The 14,491-nt window shown below is 46.5% G+C and overlaps 1 protein-coding gene across 1 annotated transcript in view; it reads right to left on the reverse strand.

Moving 5' to 3' along the window:
• Positions 1–13,566, reverse strand: part of LOC138246431 (zonadhesin-like) — a 138,123-nt gene extending 124,557 nt beyond the window's left edge. Inside the window, exon 1 of the mRNA XM_069201041.1 lies at positions 13,400–13,566. The gene's annotated coding sequence lies outside the window, so the exon portion shown is untranslated. The remainder of the gene's footprint in view (positions 1–13,399) is intronic.
• Between the last annotated feature and the right edge of the window lie 925 nt (positions 13,567–14,491).

Below are 14,491 nucleotides of genomic sequence, written 5' to 3' on the forward strand. Positions count from 1 at the left end.
ATGCAGACCTCTGGGTCAGCAACAGAGTGTCCAAAAAGGTATGCAGGGGGACTCCCAATAGGGTGGTCAGGGTTCCCACCAGAAGAAAGAGGGGGGAGTTAAAAAAAGTGAGGGCCGGATTTAGAGTTTGGCGGACAGGGTTGCTCTGTCACAATGATGATGGATATACTGTCTGCCATATTATGATTCCATTATAGCCTAAGGAGATTATAATACAGCAGACGGATATCCATTGTGTATGTGATGGAGTCACCCATCCACCAAACTTTAAATCAGGTCCTGTACCTCGCTCCCCCTACTGCTGATTGCCCCCGAGCTCCTGGTGAGCTGTTGAACTGCTCCCATGCCCGCTAGGCTACTGCCTGGCTGGTTCTGTGTTTCTCCATCCCCTCCTTTTGTCCACTGCCCTTCTGTGCTTCCCTCATGCCTGGTCTGTGCCTTCTGTGTCATCCTTGTGATTGCTTTCTGCTCCTTTCTGTGATGTCCTCATGCCCATTTCTAAGCCTCCCTGTTCTTGTACCTGCTTCTGCTCCTCTCTGTGCCGTCCTTTTTGTGTCCTTCTCTCTCTGTTCCAGCTCAGTTCATCCCTTCTTTGCACTCTGGATGTCCCCGGCCTGCCACTAACTGACTGACTTTTTTTGCTCCCTGCTCCCTGCCTACCCTCCTCCCACTTAGCCCCAACCTCTCCAGGAGCTCCTTAATGGCAGTCAATGTGTGACCATGCTTCTGGCGTGCTGCTGGTGTGCGGAAGGCATGCCAAGGGTAAGCCTGTCTGCACCCGCCCACGTCTGAACCACAGCGAGCGCCAGAACCCCTGGTCCTCCTGCCAGCCTCCAGTACACCCCAGACGAGATCTGGAAGCTCAGACTGAAGCCCCCGAATACTTACTGTAGCACCACCTTGCAGCTGACCACCAAGGCTCCTTTTCCTTCCACAACTTCCATTTCCCCTGCAACATAGGAACCACCTGGACCGCATACAATGGACCTTCAATGACAAACCTCAGCTTCATTGCATGCTACTCAATGTCCGATCACTTGGCAAGCACGTCATCGAGATCTGGGACACCATCACCACCCTCTCTCCTGACTTAATGTTCATCACAGAAACCTGGCTCACCCCCATCTCTATTCCAGAAATCACCACCGAGACACCCAAAGGATATAAGATGATCCACTGCAACTGCTCCAACAGACACAGCAGAGGCATTGCCATCATACATGAAAGTCCTTTCACTGCACCGCCTCCACGATGTGTCTCCGCCAATCATGGAACATCTCAACTTCCCAATCAAAGCTAACACCAACATCACAATAAGTGGAACTCTTGCCTGCAGACCACCAGTCCCCTGCCCCAATTTCTGCAACACCATACCAGACTTCATTGTCCCACTGGCAGTAGACTCCAACTTCTACATCTTCCTAGGGGACCTGAACTTCCACGTAGAAGATCAGAACGATTCCAACTCCACTACACTCATCGAAAGCATGAGCACCCTCTGCCTCACTCAAACAAATTCTCCTACACCAATGAAGTAACATGGAACAACCACAACATCATGCATGTTGATCTTTCACATGGCATCTCAACTGGACCCCCCCCTTCCCATGCTGCAACTAGAGCAAAGTCACTGAAACCCCTGGATCTCCACCCATAAGAACACAAGACCTAGCTCTTCAGACTCCCTCGAACTCCATGTAATTAAATTCTCCAAGCCTTCTACATCTGACTCAGAGAAACTGAAAAAGCACTCGCCACCGCCATCAAAGCCAGCTCGAAACACTCCAGAGAACTCTTCAACATCGTCAGAGAATTCTGCTGCCCCCCCACCACAACAAACACCATCCACCTCTCCCAAACCCTCTGTAACAATATATCAGACTACTTCCACCACAAGATTGCCAACATCAACTGCAACTTTGATATCCATCCCTCCGAACTCTACAACACCCACATCCCAACCAACACCTCCCTCCCTCAGATCTCTGAATGGAAGCAGCTCTCTACAAAAGACATCATTGCCATCATTACCTCCTTCCACTCCAGATCTCTTATGGACCCTTTCCTACACCACCTATACAACCTAGGAAAAGAAGTAATCAGAACAGCCCTCACGGAAATTCTCAACACCTCCATCACCACAGCCACCGTCCCCAATGACTGGAAACACATCAAGGTCAAGCCATTTCGGAAGGAGCCAACAGTCGGCCCCAAAGAACTAAAAAATTACTACCTGATTCCGCTCCTCTCATTCCCTGCAAAAGTATGGGAGAAAGCCATGAACCGCCAGCTCATGGATTACCTTGAACACAACATACTTGACCCATCCCAATCCGGATTCTGACCGAATCAAAGCACTGAGGCACTGATCACAGCAACAGATGACATCAAACACCTTCTGTGACCTTGGGCAAACTGCGGCCCTCATTCTCCTCAACCTTTCCATGGCTTTCAACACTGTCTCCTATCACACCCTGATCACCAGACTTCACACCATCGGTACAACATGCTCAACTGGATCTCATCATTCCTCAATGGGAAAGCACAGAGGATCTTCTTCTCACCCTCCATCTCCACCCCCAAAAGACATGATCTGCGGCATCCCCCAGGGCTCCCTCAGCTCCACCCTCTTCAACGCCTACATGATACTTGTTAGAAATTAGGTCTTTGGTTGACAGTCAAGTTACCCTCTGTCCAAGCAAAGACCCTCACTCTAGCCAGGGAAATGAGAAAAACACCTGGTTAGCACCTACTCACCCCCTTGGTAGCTTGGCATGAGCAGAAAGGCTCAATCCAGAAGCTCTGTGTAATGGATTTGTTCCAACACACACAGTAATACAAACACCAAACTAGTTTAGGCAAATATGTAATATTTATCTAAATCAAGCAAGACCAAAACAACAACAATCCAACAAATCACAAGTCAAAATATGAATTTTCAAAAGAATAAGAGTCTTACTCCATAGAAAACAATGGACACATTGAGTTTAAACAAAGTACCCGGTATGCGTCAAAAATAAAGCCACACAAGCAAGCGTGCGTTGGAAAAGTCAGCGATGTGCTGATTCCTTACTTCCAAGTGAGGCAGTCTCCAGAAGATGCACAACTGGGAAACTGTTGAGGTTGCTGGCAGGAGCCAGAGATACAATGTTGGAGAAGGCTTCTTGCTTCTATGTTGCAGCTTGTAGAGTTCCTGGAAGGACCAGATGCAGTTTTTGATATCACCTGCTGGCACTGCCCACTCAGATGCTCCCAGACTTCCCTGACAACCTTGAATCCAAGATGGCAAAACCCAGAGATACTCTGGAGGAGCTCTGAGCACCACCCCTGGGGTGCTGATGGACAGGGGAGTGGTCACTCCCCATTCCTTTGTCCAGTTTCGCACCAGAGCAGGGGCTGGAGGTCCCTGAACCGCTGTAGACTAGTTTATGCAAGGAGGGCACCAAATTTGCCCTTCAAAGCATTTCCAGTGGCTTGGGGAGGCTACCCCTCCCAAGCCTGTAACACCTATTTCCAAAGGGAGAGGCATTTTCAAGCAACGGGAGGGCAGAAACCTATCTGTGAGGTGGCAGCAGCTGGGGCTGCGTGGAAAACCGTAGAAGATGAAATGGCAATACTGGTGGTTCTCTGAGGAGCACCCAGAGTGGATGGAATCATACAATCAATGCTTGTAAAAGCCTTGGGGTATGATTCCAACAAGTTTGATACCAAACATACCTATGTTCGGAGTTACCACTATGTAGCTGGACATAGGTAGTGACCTATGTCCACTACATGCATAAAATGGATCCCCTGCACTCGCTAAGTCTGGGAACATGGTCCTGGAGTTTGTGGGGGCACCTCTGCTAGTGCAGGGGTACCTTCACACACAGGTACTTTGCACCCTGCCCTCAGGAATGGAGGCCGTGCTATAGGACTGACTTATCAGTGACCTGGTGCAGTGAATATGTCAGTGAGAGGATGCTTGCACCTCTTCACGTAGGCTGCAATGGCAGTTCTGCAAAAGCCTTTGCATGGGTTCTCTATGGGTGGCAAATATATGTTGCAGCTCATAGGGATCCCTTGGAACCCCAATGCCCAGGGCACCTAGGTACCATATGCTATGGACTTATAAGGGGGCACCAGTTTACCAATTGTGGGTGAAATACTTTGATAACGGTAACCAAGAACCACATTTAAGGGAGAGAGCATAACTAATGGGGTCCTGGTTAGCAGGATCCCAGTAAACACAGTCAACACACTGACAAACAGGCTAAAAGTGGGATAACCATGCTAGAAAGAGGCTACTTTCCTACAGGCTGTTTATGAATCTCCTCTAGAGATGGGAGCTGTGGTGTAGCATGCATATCGTGATTAGCCCTCTGAGCTAGAGTGGAGGGAGGAGTGGTCACTTATACCTGAATGGGCTGTGCCTGCCCTCACACAATGCAGTCTCCAACCCCCAGGTGTGTTTCTGGGGACTGGCCTGGGCAAGGCAGGATCTTGTGAACAACAGAGACTTTCCTTTAAAGTTTGCCTACTTCAAAGGCAGAAAGGGGTATAAGTGGTGGACCGAAAACACCAGACTTTAGGTCACTTCTGGAACCAAGAAGAACCACTGCCAAGGAGAAGAGCTGAAGAGTTGAGGAGAAGTGCCGCCCCTGCCTGTGCTTTGTTGGGCTATCCTGAAGTTGCTGCTTCTGCCTGTGAAAAGGGACAAAGACTGGACGTTGTGCATTCCTGCTTGAGAAGAATCTCCAAGGGCTTGAACTGAGGTTGCCTCCTGTTTTGAAGTCTCAGGGCCATCAAAGACTTCCTCTGCCAGCACCTTGACTTTCTGCCCTGCCAAGTGGTGCCCTGTCCAGTACCTGGGCCCTTGAAAGATAAAGTAGATCAAACAAGTTGCGAGGAAATTTTCGACGCACCATCTTCAATGTGGCTGATAAACGACGCACCACCTGCTTTGTGGCTGAAATCAATGCTCCACCTGCATCGCAGCTTGTAGATCGATGCATCGTGGCTGGAGAAACGACGCAACACCCGCTTGCTGCTGCTGATAATGATGCAAACCCCACGCAGCACGGTTTTCCAACACCATGCGACCTGATTTCACATGTATCGTCACTGGGCATCAAAGTCATTGTGAACCTGTGCAGATCTGAGGTGCCCTGTCCAGAAATCGACACATCACTCTCTTGGAAGGGAGAAAAACAATGCATTGCCTACCTGACCAGAGAAGAAACAATGCATGGCCTCACTTGCGAGTAAGGGATCGATGCATTGTTGACTTTTCCGACGGACGCTCGCCCGTGCGGCTTTATTTTTGATATATTTAAAATCAACGTTTCCATAGTTCTCTATGGGGTAAGACTCTTATTCTTTTGAAAATTCATATGTGTATGTTGGATTTTGTTGTTTTGGTCATGTTTAATTTAGATAAATATTACCTAGTTTTCTAAACTGGTGTGGTGTCCATTGTGTAGTGTTTTAATTGTATAACTGTGTGTGTTAGTACAAATACTTTACACATTGCTTCTGAGATAAGCCTGACTGCTTGTACCAAGCTACCAAGGGGGTGAGCAGGGTTATCTTGAGTGTGTAATTTCACTGCCCTAACAAGAGTGAGGATCCCTGCTTGGACAGAGTGCAAACTGACTGCCAACCAGAGACCCCATTTCTAACAACGTGCACCTGTTTTAGTGAAGTAATGATGTTGACAGTCACTCATGATCAAAGTTTGCATGCTTTATTGCTAATAGTAAGTGCTCTCACATAAAGTTAGGCTAAAGTATTGCACAGTAATTTGTTGACATGTGATTTGTTGGTCTAAATCTCCATTTGGGAGGGACAAAATGATTATGCAATGTCATCTAAAAGTATTTTCAATAGCTACTGTATATTTGTAAATTGCTGCATAATATTGAGGTATGTGGGTGTAAGAAATGTACTTTTTCCTTTTTCAAAAGAAAAAGAATAGACTGGAAATCATTTATTGGATGTTATTACTGTGTAAGTGTGAAAGGTGATTACTACACCACACCACCTCACTTTAGTAGGCCTTGGACGGCTTTGCTTCATTACCCTGTGAGAGTGAAGCACTAAAGTGTGGTGTTTGGTTCCCAGTAGAGGAAAATGTAGACCCATTACTTGTGAACTAATGACCTATTTTCTTACACTTACCCACACAAATGAGGTATTATTTTTATTGGGAGACTTGGGGAAATACCGAGTTAATTGATGTTTCTGACTCTCTACAGATTCCGGAACTTTCTATCACAGAAATGTGAGGAAATAGTGTGTTTTTTTCATCAACGTTAGAGGTTTGCAAGGGATTCTGGGGGAAAAAACTGGTGAGAGACACACAAATCAGACCACCCTGGATACCCCTAGGTGTTTAGTTTTAAAAATATGTACAGGTTGTCTAGATTCGAGCCACGCAGAGCATCATTGTCGGGCCACTCAGGCTGTGGATCTGCTGTTATTGAACAGCATCTGTGTCAGAATTGTAGGGGGATGGGTCAGTTCCGACAGGCGCAGTAGAGACAATGCTTTTTTTTTGCAGAAAACATGGGCAGAACCAAGGGCTACCTGTACGAAAGATTCGCAATTTGCGAGTCACAAAACCTTATGTTGAACAGTGTCAATTACTCTGTTTGCGATTCGCAAGGGGGTCCCAAATGCCCTACCTCATGAATATTCATGAGGTAAGTCGCAATTTACGACTCCCTTGGGAATGGCCACCCTCACAGGGATGGTGGCCTGCTGGAGACAGCAGACCACCATGTCTGTGACTGCTTTTAAATAAAGCAGTTTTTGTTTTTTTAAATGCAGCCCGTTTTCCTTAAAGGAAAACAAGATGCATTTCAAAACAAAAAATGAAAAAATGCTTTTACTGCCATTCACAAAGGGGAAGGGATTCCCATTTGCAAATGGATTAGCACCAGTGTGACACTGGTGCTAACTGCGATTGTTTTGCGACCGCATTCGCGGTCACTAAACAATCATACAAAGGACTGAAACTAGCTATTAGGAAGGGAACACCCCTTCCTAACTGCAACACGCAAACCCTTTTTGCGATTTGGTAAATAGTTTACCGAATCGCAAAAATGGGTCTGAACATCCCAAAGTACATTTTGCATGTCGCAAAAGGCCTGATTCCCCGTTTGCGACATGCGAAATGCTACGTACATGTGGCCCCAAGTTATTAGGCCCATGATTGGAGGGGCCACCTCAGGCAAGGGTAGCAATCACAGATGGGAGAGTCCAGCAGCACCAGGAGAGTTGCTGGGAGTCATTCATGTCCCTGAGACTGCAGGTAACAGAGGCAAGCCAGCAAGCTCTTTTGATAGGGGTGTGTGTGGAGCTCCGCTCCGCTGGCGGAGCTAACAGAGTTTTTGGAACTCTGTGCTTGCTTAGCTGTGCTCAGAGCACAGTGTAATTCCACAAACTCTGCTAACCCTGCCAGTGGAGCAGCGCTCCCCTGGTGCGTGCTGCAGCCCAGTATGAGCTGCACAGCGCAAGCGCAGACAGTCTGCACTTGCGCTGTGCTACGTGCACTGGAGAAGACCAGAGGGAGTCAGCTGATGAGACTTGTCGTCCTTGGATGACCGGGAGAGGAGGACTCCCGGGCAAGACCCAGGTAAGTCCTTGTCTCTTTTTATCATTGTTTGTGCACACGGTGCACAAACAGGAACTAAAAAAGGCAGCTTTCGCTTTCAATTCAGGCCAAGGCTGTAGACAGTGAAAAGTGCAGTTTCAGGTCTCTTGTACATCGGCCTGTCCTGTGTGTACTGCATACGGGGCAGGCCAGTGCACAAGAGGCCGGGCAGCTTTCGCTGCCTATGGCCCTGGCCTGTAGCCAACGAAAGAAAGCTGCTGTTTCAGGCCTTTTGTGCACTGGCCTGCCCTGTGTACACACGGGGAAGGTCGGTGCACAAGAGGCCGTGAAGCTTTTGCTGCCCACGGCCCTGCCCTGAATTCAGGCCAGGGCCGTAGGCAGGGAAAGAAAGCTGCTGTTTCAGGTCTTTTGTGCAACAGCCAGCTTTACCTCCAAGTCCCTCTCCTTAATGTGCCCGATCTCAGAAGCGCTAAGCAGAGTCGGGCATGGCAAACCAATGCATGACCCTGCTTAAGCACTTCCGAGATTGGGTACATTCAGGACTCTGCAGGTCAGGCCTACCTTTGAGTCACTCTGAGTTCAAGTGAAATGAGTCCAGTCCTTGTCAAGGCGGAAATTATCCGGCAGCAGGGAAGCTCAGGAAAGTAGAAAAGCAGTTCCCCAGAACATTCAAGGTGGCAATCCTTACAGCACAGCAGTCCAGTAGTAAACTAATCTGGTAGGGTCAAAGCCCTCGTATTTTATGCCCAAATGTGCTCCTTGAAGTGAGGATGACTTCATACCAGCTCCTTGAAGTGCACAGGCCCCCCTTTCATCTCCGTTCTGGCTCAAGATTATCAAAAGTTGGCAATCAACCCTTTCAATGGGGACAGGCACTTCCCTATTCAAATATGTCCACTCTCCTCCACCCTTCCTGCCAAGGAAAGCCCATCAGAATGGACTGTTCCCATGAGGAACGGGGTCAAGAATGATTTGCATATGGCTGGATCCAAATGGGGGTGGCGTGGTGGGTGAAAAAAAAAAATAAACAATGGATGAAACCCAGATCTTTGTGACTGGGAGTGATTGCTTGCATTGTTCAGCATTCCATCCATCATCTGTTCCTTTTGCTTTTGTTGCCCTAAGTGGGAAGGATATGCCCAGACATGGGTCCCGTGCTCAATGCACCACTGGATTCATGCTAGCCTGGCTGATAAGGGGTGGTAGCCCGAAACCGGTCCCAGGATGCTAGTTGCTGGTCCAGAGATGACCTGACATTGCAATTTGGTCTGGACTGTTCCCAGGGGGAACAGTGTCAAGACTGATTTGTTTATGGCTGGGTCCAAACTGGGGTGGCGTGATGGGAAACAAAATGATCGATTTAACCCTGATCTTTGTGAGTGTTTTCATTGTTCAGCATTCCATTCATCATCTGTTCTTTTTGCTTTTGTCACCCTACGTGAGAAGGGTATGCCCAGATGTTTGTCCCTTGCTCACTGCAGCACGAGATTCAAGCTAGCCTTGTTGATGAGGGGTGATATCCCAAAACCAGCCCCAGGATGTTTCTTTCCGGTCCAGGGGGGACCTCGCTTGACAGTTCAGGCTAGAATGTTCCTATGGGGGACAGAGTCAAGAAGGATTTGTATATGGCTGTGTTCAAACTGGGGTTACTTGGTGGTAAAAAAAAAAACAGTGCATTAAACACAGATCTTTGTGAGTGGGGGTGAATGTTTGCATTGTTCAGCATTCCGTCCATCATCTGTTCTTTTTGCTTTTGTCGCCCTAAGTGGGAAGAGTCAGACCAGTGGTGGGTCATGTGCTCACTGCGCTACTGGATTCAAGCTAGCCTGGCTGATGAGGGGCGATACCCAGAAACCAGTCCCAGGATTACTGTTTTGAGTCCAGGGAAGACCTGGTTTGACAGTCTGTGGTTGACTGTTCCCATGGAGAACAGGGTCAAGACTGATTTGCATATGGCTGGTTATATACTGGGGTGGCATGGTGGGTAAAATAATGATGGATTAAACCCAGATCTTTGTGATTTGGTGTGAATGTTTCCAATATTCAGCATTCCATCTATCATCTGTTCTTTTCGCTTTCTAAAAGTGGCATTTCTAGAATAGTGATGATACAGTAAAACCAGTCCCAGGATCGTTGTTTCCGGTTCCAGGGGGGACTTGGCTTGGCAGTTCGGGCTGGACTGTTCCGATGGGGGACAAAGTAAAAAATGATTTGCATATGGCTGGATCCAAATGGGGTGGCATGGTGGGCAAAAATAACGATGGATTAAACCCAGATCTGTGTGACTGGGAGTGAATGTTTGCAATGTTCAGCATTCCATCCATCATCTGTTCTTTTTGCTTTTGTCACCCTAAGTGGGTAGTGTGTGCCCAGACGTGGCATTTCTAGAATAGTGATGTTAAATATGACTTTACAAGTATAGAGGATTTATCTTTACCCTTCAAAGGATATGGAAGAAGATGTAGCTACTCCTTTCTGATCAGGAATTACAGCTTAACGGTATATGAAGGAATTCTAAATGCGGGCCTATGAGAGAAGTAGGACTCACAGCAGTGAAAAATGTTCTTGTGACTTTTTCATTACCAGGACACATAAAACCTAAAAGTACATGTCCTGCCTTTTACTTACATAGTACACTGTCCTATGGGCTTCCTAGAGCCTACCTTAGGGGTGACTTACATGTAGTAAAAGTGGAGTTTAAGGCTTGGCAAGAGGTTTTAAATGCCAAGACGAAGTGGCAATGAAAGTGCACAAACAAGCACTGCAGTGGCAGACCTGAGACATGTTTACAGGGCTACTTAAGTGGGTGGAACAATTAGTGCTGCAGTCCCACTAATAGCATTTAATTTACAGGCCCTCGGTATACAGTATACTACTTTACAAGGGACTTATAAGTAAATTAAAATATGCCAGTTGTGAATACACCAGTGTTACCATGTTTAGGGGGAAAGCACATGCACTTTAACACTGGTCAGCAGAGGTAAAGTGCTTGGAGTCCTAAGGCCAACAAAAAGAAACAGCAACAACAGGAGGTACAAGGCAGAAAAGTCTAGTGGAAGACCACTCTAAGTCTGTCAGGTCTAACAGGACCCCTAAGTGCAAACTATCCCAAATAGACAGACACCTAAAACCGACATATCTTTAGTTCCCCTCTGTACCATAGGTACCAGGAGTTGAGCTCAGGTAAAATTACTGAAACCTTTGACTGGACCTAAAAGGCAAGTAACTTTGTTACTTGTGCTGGACTACTATCCACCCCAGATAATAAATCACCTTCTCATACATGCATCACCTTGAACCTAAAATGCATCACATACAAGTCCACCAGAACTGGCACCCCAAAAAACATGTCAAAGAAATTAGCTACCTCATGTTGACCCTGTCAAACCAGAAGCCAAAACATTACAAACTGGAAGCAAAACACTGCACAAAAAATAACAAAAGATAATCCTTTTCCATCGATGGTGCAAGAACTAGAAAACATCCACATCAGCATAATAACTGCACCAGTTTTTCTGCATTTCTGAATGGAGCTAAATAGCCACCTCTTCAGAGAACTCTCTACTTGGGATTTAAAACCCACAAATATCCAGCTTGATTGTAAACTATCCAGAATTGCAATTTAGGGCTCCCTTCCTTGTTAATAACTCTGTACCTAGGATCACACTGTACAAATGCCCAGTCATACATACTTGCTTTTCATCCAACAACTCCACATTTTTAAATCGATTCAACTAGATATACAGCATGTTTTTTAGACCAACTTCTCAATGTGGTGAAATTAATGTTCAAAAGAACATGCAGTGGTGGCTGGCAACTCTGAGAGAGGCAGGGCGGGCAAACGAGTGGAAATAAACAACTTACCTTTCTTGCTGCAGCTGCACAACAACATGTCCTCCTGCTCCGGTCCTCTTCTTCTCTCCTCGAGGCTCCAGTCAAACTCCCTTTATAAATCCTGGCACTGCTCTCATGCAGTTAACCAGTATGAGAGCAGCACCATGATTGGATAGAGCGGAGTCTCTCAGCACTCCTAAGAGGACTGGAGGCCTGTTCTTTATCCAACCCAGCTTTCCTAAACAGCTGGGTTAGAGAGGTTTAAAATGTGCATGTCTGGCTGGCCGTCGCAAGACGGCCTGCCAAAGAGACAGGGACCATTTAGGCACACCTGCTTCAAGGGAATTGGGAGGTTCCAGGGTAGCCTTTCGCTGAAATGGTAGGAAATGCCCTCAAGCCTTAAAGTTTGTGTGTATTCTCATACTTTTCCTCAGGCTCATTCACTTGGTGGAATTGATTGGATGCCGACTTCCACTATAGCAGGAGTAAATCTATTCCAAGTGTGAAACACTGGCCCTTTGTCAAAAGTACGTACTATGCAATATGACAATGTCTATTCCTTTTTATATCATCACTTATGATACAGACTTCATGTTCTGATTCCTTTTCTTTGTTAGCGCTGCTTAACTATACAGTCTTTTAAGCTGAATGACCCTACGCTTGTGTTTTTGTAGGCTTAGCAATTGCTTCATTATGGGAATTTCTTTCTACACAGCTTGGACCACACTTTGAAAGTCGTACAACTATTACTATTCGCTTCTCCCAACAATAAGCCACACCTACTGGCTTTGCCAATGCTTATCATCCTCTGGGTCATTTTACGGAGGCGTACAATTCTGTAAAACACTTGTCACTCAGGAAGCTGGAGATTCCCCTACCCCCAAAGAATATAGATAGCTCCATACCCACAGCGAGCGTTCACAGCTGCATATAATGTATTAGGTACAAATTGACTGACCACCAACACCTGTTTTAGAATCTCTGCATGCTTTGTTACCTCTCGCTGTGTTTTACTCTGGGTACTGATGAAAGAAGTATGTGTGTCCCTAGAGCACTGTAAACGATTTCAATTGTTCAATCTCCTCCGAATTGTGCCTCTCATCGTGCAAGCATTTGCCTAAACCTCAGGGTCTATTTACGAGCTCTGTGCGCCACTAGTGTTTAAAAAAAAAAAACTGCAGAACCATATCTATGAGGCCATGCAAAGCAACGTTGCATGACTGTGCATGGCCTCATAGGTATGGAGTAAGGCAAGGCAGCACAAGTCACTGCGTTGTCTTACTGTGCCCCAGGAAGGCGTCTCATGGGCATTGCAGTGGGTTCTCCCATTGCAGTGGGTTTGGACACTGTCCCAGATTTACAAAATCACAGACACCTGGGGAAGAGCCAAAACCTTAGGCCTCGCACATGTTTTCCTCTTTCCATGTGTACTGCACACATAGACACACATGACTTCTCAGGATTGTTTTTGTGCAGTAAGGTGCCCCTTCCTGCACGAAACAGGAAGGTGCCCCTTCCTGCACAAAAACAATTCTGCATGCAATGGAGCATGGTGCAAGGGTGCCTGCATTGGTGCTAGGTTGCTGAAACAGTGACAGCTCTGCAGTACAGGACAGGAATGCACCGTATTACAGAGATTCCTGCCCTTTCACGTTGGTGCAGGGCAGTGCAGCAAAATGACTGGCTGCCCTGCCTACACCAAAACCCCATAAACATGAACACGTATTGCTACACCATGTTGGTGTTTGGAGTTGGGAAAACATTATGTTGGGGCTGGGGATTTAGAAAATTACTAGACTACACATGGAACCTGTATTTTTAATACATATTTACATCACTCATATTTAGATTACACCATTACAACTATGACATTTTAGAAGCACACCAGTTAGGCAGGGGAGGCAAATATCTGGAGGAAAGAGACTCCGGTGGTGTGTGCGAGAATTAGTGGAAATATAGACGACGTACCTGTCTCCTAAACTTCCAAAATCCGGCTTCCAGAAAATGTCACTGCTGTTCGTCCTGACTGTGAAATTGTGCAGATTAGTTTTAGGTACTAAGTCAGGGCGGGGCTGCAGTAACACATTTTGCGGTACCATGCAACGCCTCGCAGCGCGCTATCAGCGAGATTGTTTGCTCACAATGCAGAAAAGAACACCCACAGGCTTCTGGGAATGACAAATAGAGGTCCTAGCGGCGCTGGCGAGCACTGATTGCTCTACAGGGGAGATGAGTAAACGCTTTCCTGTGGCTCTTAGAAAACAGCAGAGAAGCATTAATGTTTGCACCAGGACGTTTACTCCTGAATACACAGCAGCCAAATGATTAGCAGAAAGGTTATTCCGTTTCAAACAACGCACTAGACGAACCCTATTGACTCAGGCGGAGCAAGAAATACGGAGGAGTTGCACGTTAGAGGTTCCATTGCCAGAGATGTTATATGCATACCCAAAAAAAGTAATGAAAACATATATCTGCAACTCATTATTACAGCAAAGAAGCTGTACACTATCACACATGAAGCATTTGATTGGCTTTTGAATACCCACTCATACAAATCGCATTACAGTGTCAACAAAACACAGTCGCTTGTGACGATCATAGAGGTCTAATAAACAATTCGAATATTCCCCTAGCGTACAGAAAATGCCTGCACTGGGAGACATCCTGCCGAGAAGACAGATGTAGATTCCTTGACATTCTGTAGGAGAACACTGAATACATATATGAAAATGTTACTTCTCCTTGTGTTCTATTGCCTTCTACCGCCGCAAAGTACCACACTTACCACCATTCTGGGGCTTTCGAATGGTGGTGTGAGGTGATTAACAGAGGCTGCTGTGTGACACATAGGCCCAGATTTAAGACAAGTGGTGCCTCATTACATGAACAGCCAATTATCTTGCTCCCATTGCGCCCCCCATTGGCACCATGTGTGCCTTATTAATGATATAGCGCACCATGGCGCACATTAGGATCAATAGCGTTATCATTTCTAATGCTATGGTGTTACTTTGCAGGATAATTGCCATAAATGTTGGCACTAATCCTGCAAAGTAT

The sequence above is a fragment of the Pleurodeles waltl genome, chromosome 7, assembly GCF_031143425.1.
Source record: "Pleurodeles waltl isolate 20211129_DDA chromosome 7, aPleWal1.hap1.20221129, whole genome shotgun sequence".
In the NCBI taxonomy this organism is placed as follows: Eukaryota; Metazoa; Chordata; class Amphibia; order Caudata; family Salamandridae; genus Pleurodeles; species Pleurodeles waltl.